Source organism: Chiloscyllium punctatum, chromosome 5, assembly GCF_047496795.1.
Source record: "Chiloscyllium punctatum isolate Juve2018m chromosome 5, sChiPun1.3, whole genome shotgun sequence".
In the NCBI taxonomy this organism is placed as follows: domain Eukaryota; kingdom Metazoa; phylum Chordata; class Chondrichthyes; order Orectolobiformes; family Hemiscylliidae; genus Chiloscyllium; species Chiloscyllium punctatum.
The window spans coordinates 74,030,856-74,036,855 of record NC_092743.1 but is presented as its reverse complement, the minus strand read 5'-3'; positions in this window follow the sequence as shown (position 1 = coordinate 74,036,855).

Sequence of the window (6,000 nt, the reverse complement as noted above, 5' to 3'; positions counted from 1 at the left end):
TGGAATGTGAAAACAAAGGTTCATAGAATCTTTACAGTGTGGAAGCAGGCCAGTTGGCCCAAGTCCACGCCAAACCTCCAATGAATAACCCATTCCCCTATCCTATAATAACAATTCTACATTTCCCCTGACTAATGCACCTACCTAACCTACACAATCCTGAACACAATAGACAATTTAATATGACCAATTCACCTAACCTGCACATCTATGGACCGTGGGAGGAAACTGGAGCACCGAAGGGAAACCCATGCAGACATGGGAAAAATGTGCAAATTCCACACAAACAGTCACCCAAAACTGGAATCAAACCTGGGTCCCTAGCACTGTGAGGCAGCCATGCTGACCACTAAACCACCAAGCTGCCCGGAGAGTTTCTCATACCATCAACAAAGAGGCCAATACTATTATTCCTGGGATTCGGAAATTCATACCAAATTTTAGCTGTGTGGTTCCTCCACTCACTGACTTATTGGAGAAGTGCAGAAAATTTCAGTGGATGGAGGAATGTCAGAAGGCATTTAACAGCCCGAAAGCTGTGTTCACCATTGCCCCAGTATTAGCCATACCTATTTACGCAAAACCATTCGAGGTACTATCAATGCAAGTAATGTGGTTGTCTGTGTTGCACTTTTGCAAGATGACAATGAGAAGACAGCAAGACCTATTGGATACTTCTCCAGGAAATTGAATATTCATCAACAGAAATATTCCACAATTGAGAAGGACACCTTGAGTTTGATTTTGGCATTATAACATTTCCACATCTATGTTGCCAGTAATGTGTCTGACAAAAAATATATATACTGATCATAACCCATTAAAGTTTTTGGAGAAATTTAAAGATAAAAATCCTACACTGTTTAGATTGAGCTGATTACTGCAGTTATCCAATTTGAAAACTATACATGTAGCAAGATGAGAAAATGTAATTGCTGATGCATTGTCAAGAGTTGGATAAAGAAAAATGGAGTCATCCAGTGGCAGGAGTAAACAGACTGAAGTAGAATGTAGTATTGAATGTTTGCATGTTTTGAGTCAATGTAGTATATATGTGTTGTCGTGTACTAACAGAACAAGAACGAGGGGCTTAAAATGAAACCATCTTTCTATAGTGATGTTCATTTTTAAGATAGGGAGTGATGATGCTGTCAGTTTAAAAAGGTTATTTTGTCCTTGTTTTGTTTTTAAAAGGGGTCTTAAAAGCAGAGGTACCAAAGAGATTGGAAAGGGTCTAGTTTAACAATGGAAGGGAAGTGGCCAGTTCTCCCAGTTCAGTTTTTGTTTCTAGTTTGTTTTAGCTGTAGCAGTTACAAGATGTGAGAGTCCAGGGTAGCTTCAGTTAAAAAAAAAAACAGCTCTGACCTTCTGAAATCTCTTTGGATGTTGTTTCCTCCAGCCTGTAAGAATGTGTGTTTGAATTTACCTTTTGCTAAGGAGTGTGTTTGTGGAATGTTGCTGTACTTAATTACTAACAGTTACTGCATCAGTTCCATTACATTTTCCAATAAAGTTATTCTGAATTCCATTTTCTTTTGTTGATTTTTCATCTGTAGTATTTAAATAAAGTATGTTCTTGCTGAAAGCCAAGTGGTTTAACCAGCTGCATCACACCTGGAATACTTACTTCACATCTGCCTTTAAAATTAGAAAAAAGTTAGGGTCTAGGCTACCTTCTTAAAATGTTGTGAGGGTGTCTGGCCTGGTCCTAACAATAGTGTGTATAGTCAGATATTTTCCCCAAAGGTGGAAATGTCAAATACTTGGGGACATAGGTTTAAAGTGAGGGGGAGAAAATCCAAAGATGTGCAAATTTTTTTGTGCAGACGGTAGGATGGGAGATGCCCAGAATGAGCTGCCGAGGAGGTGGTAAAAGCAGATACAATAGGCATGTTTGAGGTATTTGGACAGATACAGGAACAGGCATGGAAACATGTACAGGAGATCGGATTAATTTAAAATGGCATCATGGTCAGTATAGACATTGTGGGCCAAAGTGCCTGTTCCTGTGCTGTGCTGTTTTACACTGAATGTTCTTTGGAACATCCACAGTGGATGGAGGAGAACTGAGAGATGTGGTGGACTTTTGATTTCCAAAATGCATTTAATAGGATCACATATGAAAGGTTGCTGCACAAGGTAAGAACACATGGTGTATTCTTACATTGGATAATTGAAATGGTTTGCCAGAAGAAAGCAGATAAATGGGTTTATCTTATATTGGTAAGTTATCATTAGTTGAATGCCACAGGGATCACTGTTAGGTCCTCAGCTATTTACAATCTATACCATTAATTTTGATGAGGGGAACTGAACATATTGTAGCTAAATTTTGGCAAATGGAGTTTTAAGTGGTTAAATATGAACATGTTTACTCGCTGAGCTGGAAGGTTCATTTTCAGACATTTCGTCACCATACTACCTAACATCTTCAGTGAGCCTCCGGATGAAGCACTGCTGATGTTTCCTGCTTTCTATTTATATGTTTGGGTTTCTTTGGGGTGGTGATTTCATTTCTCAGGGGGTGTTAAATGGGGTCCAAGTCAATGTGTTTGTTGGTAGAATTCCAGTTGGAATGCCATGCTTCTAGGAATTCTTGTGCATGTCTCTGTTTGGCTTGTCCTAGGATGGATGTGTTGTCCCAGTCGAAGTGGTGTCTTTCCTTATCTGTATGTAAGGATACTAGTGAGAGAGGGTCATATTGTTTTGTGGCTAGTTGATGTTCATGTATCCTGGTGGTTAGTTTTCTGCCTGTTTGTCCGATGTAGTGTGCATACTAAAACAGCAGCTAATGAATATGAATACAGATAACTAGCAAAACTAATGTCATTTACAAAATACTGTGCAAGGACTGTAACAAACACTACATTGGACAAACAGGCAGAAAACTAGCCACAAAATGATGTGATCCTCTCTCATTAGTATCGCTACACACAGATAAGGAAGGACACCACTTCGACTGGGATAACACATCCATCCTAGGACAAGCCAAACAGAGACATGCACGAGACTTCCTCGAAGTGGAATTCCAATTGGAACTCTATCAACAAACACATTGACTTGCAGACACAGGAAATGACATCACCAACCGAAAGAAACCCAAACATATAAATAGAAATCAGGAAACAGGAAACATCAGCAGTGCTTTGTACGGAGGCTCACTGAAGATGTTACCTAGTATGGTGATGCAACGTCTGAAAATGAACCTTCTAACTCAGCGAACAAACCTACATCCAGAACCTCAATTTGAGCTACAAATCTCAAAACACATGGTTTAGTTTGGCAGGAAGAACACAAAACAGTATATTGTTTGCAATTGCACTAGAGGATGTTGCAGAAGAGATTTACCAGGATGCTGCCTGGAATGGAAAATTTAAGTTGGATAGGTTGGATAAGCTTTGGTTGTCTTGGTTGAAGCAGACAAGATTGATCAGCAATCTAATTGTCCATGTTCCTGTACACCAGAGTGGATAAGAATCAGTTGTTCCCCTTAATTTAAGGGTTGGTTCGTGCATCATAGCATTAAAGGCTATGGGCCATGTGTTAGCAAATGGGATTAGGTTAAACGTCAGGTGTTTCTCACATGTCAGTGAAGACTTGATGAGCCAAAGGGCCTCTTCTACACTGTATAATTTTATAATTTGTAGAAATTGCAGAACTCAGTGGTACAGAGGAATCTGGGTGCTCTTGTACATGGATAATACATTATACAGATACAGCAAATGCCAAAGAAGGCAAATTCAATTTATTCTACGGGAATGGAATGTAAAAGTAGGGAGGTTTTCCTGCAGCTGTACAGGGCATTGGTGAGACCACATCTAAGATAGATGCAGATGTTTTAGAAGCAGTTCAGAAAAATTCATTTGACTAATTCCTGGATGACAGGCTTACTATATGGAGGTTAACTTGATGAGGTCTATATACATTGGAATTTAAAAGAATAAGAACTGTCCCTTCCCTGTCTCCTCCTCACTTTTGATGGTTTGCATTGCCCATAATGGCTTTGCTTGTAAAATATAACTGGCTCAAAGGTGATTACAGGTAGCAGTTAATAAAGAAACAAAAACACAAAAACAAGTGTCACAGTAATTTTGGTGGTGAGAATGTTGCTCAGTTGTGTGTAATTGCACTTCTGGATATCGAAAAAATATGAGAGGTCGGGCCTCTTGTTATGCATTGGAAGTGTCCCTGCCTCTGAGCCAAGAGATTTGGCTTAAAGTCTTATCTGCTCCAGAGGTGGGTGAACAGGTTATTGAGGAAAATATCCAGAAGAATGAGAGGTGATCTTATTGAAACATACAAGACCTTGAGGAGATTTGACACAGTGGATAACTGGTGGATGTTTCCATTTGTCAGAAATTGACTGTGGAATTCTCTTCCCCAGAAGGTAGTGGAAGATATGTCTTTAAATTTATTCATTGCTCAGTTAAATCAGTTTGATAGAGAAGGGAGTCAGGGTTACAGAATGTAGACAGAACATTAAGTTGAAACCATGACTAGATCAATTATGATTTTATCAAAGGTGGCACATGCTTGAACACTAAACGACCACGTCGACTTCTATATCACCCTCATCCATTTTACTAATATTTTGGAAACTTGCATTTTTATAGTATGCAATTCTGTGTCTACCTAAATCACAAGTCATTGGCCCAAATGTTGCATTGCAGCTATGGGAAAACTGCCACAAATTGTGCTCAATCTAATTGTGTAACTCACAGAAACTTTTGGTGTCTACACCTGTGTAATTAAATACCAAAAGCCAGAAAGTGCTCTGTGATTCTCCACTGTTCCATCAGGTATGCTGTTCAAGTCCATGATTCTTAAAATTTCACATAAATTGAAGTGATTTTTATTTTTATATTATTTCTTATTTAAACAAGCCCCAAAAGAAAACATTTTATTGAATGAGGTGGAATTGAGTTTTAACAACATAATAAATTAGTAACTACCAAAGAACAACCTCTCTTGCCTTTAAATATGATTTAGTATGTTCACTGTCAACTTTCATGATGAAGATGCCAAAAGTTCAAAAATATTTTTAAAAAGTGTAATGATTGCTGAGAGAAAACAAACACAAGTGATCCCATATGCTGATCCAAAAATGTAACCAAAATTAGATAATCTATATACAGATTGCTAGCTCTTTAATTAGATTAGATTACTTACAGTGTGGAAACAGGCCCTTCGGCCCAACAAGTCCACACCGACCCGCCGAAGCGCAACCCACCCATACCCCGACATTTACCCCTTACCTAACACTAGGAGCAATTTAGCATGGCCAATTCACCTGACCTGCACATCTTTGGACTGTGGGAGGAAACCGGAGCACCCGGAGGAAACCCATGCAGACACGGGGAGAATGTGCAAACTCCACACAGTCAGTCGCCTGAGGCGGGAATTGAACCCGGGTCTCTGGCACTGTGAGGCAGCAGTGCTAACCACTGTGCCACCGTGCCGCCCATCTTAATGGACATCTTTCTTCAAAGTCAATGACAAGTAATCTCGCTTTGTTGCTCATTCTGAAATCCAGAAGTGATATCAGAGTGAGATCCAAATATGGGTGATAATAGTTATTAAAAATGAACACTGTAAACCATCTCCGACCCATCACCTTCACCCCCCACCATCATCTACCGATCACATTCCCAGCTTTCTTCTCAATACTTCCTCCCATTTATCTCTCAGCTCCCTGGCTCACAAGCCTCATTCCTGATGAAGGGCTTATGCCACTCCTGACCTATCACCTTCCTCCCCCACCTTCATCTACCTATAACAATCCCAGCTACCTTCCCTCCAGCCCCACCCCTCCTCCCATGTATCTCTTAACCTCCCTGGCCGACAGCCTCATTCCCGATATATCTATTCTCCTCCTCTCCAGCTGCTGCCTGACCTGCTGTGCTTTTCCAGCACCACATTCTTGACACTGTAAACCATCTGCAAATGACTGCCAAGGGTGGATAGGCTAACCTCAGAACCTTATATGGTGATAGACCAGAA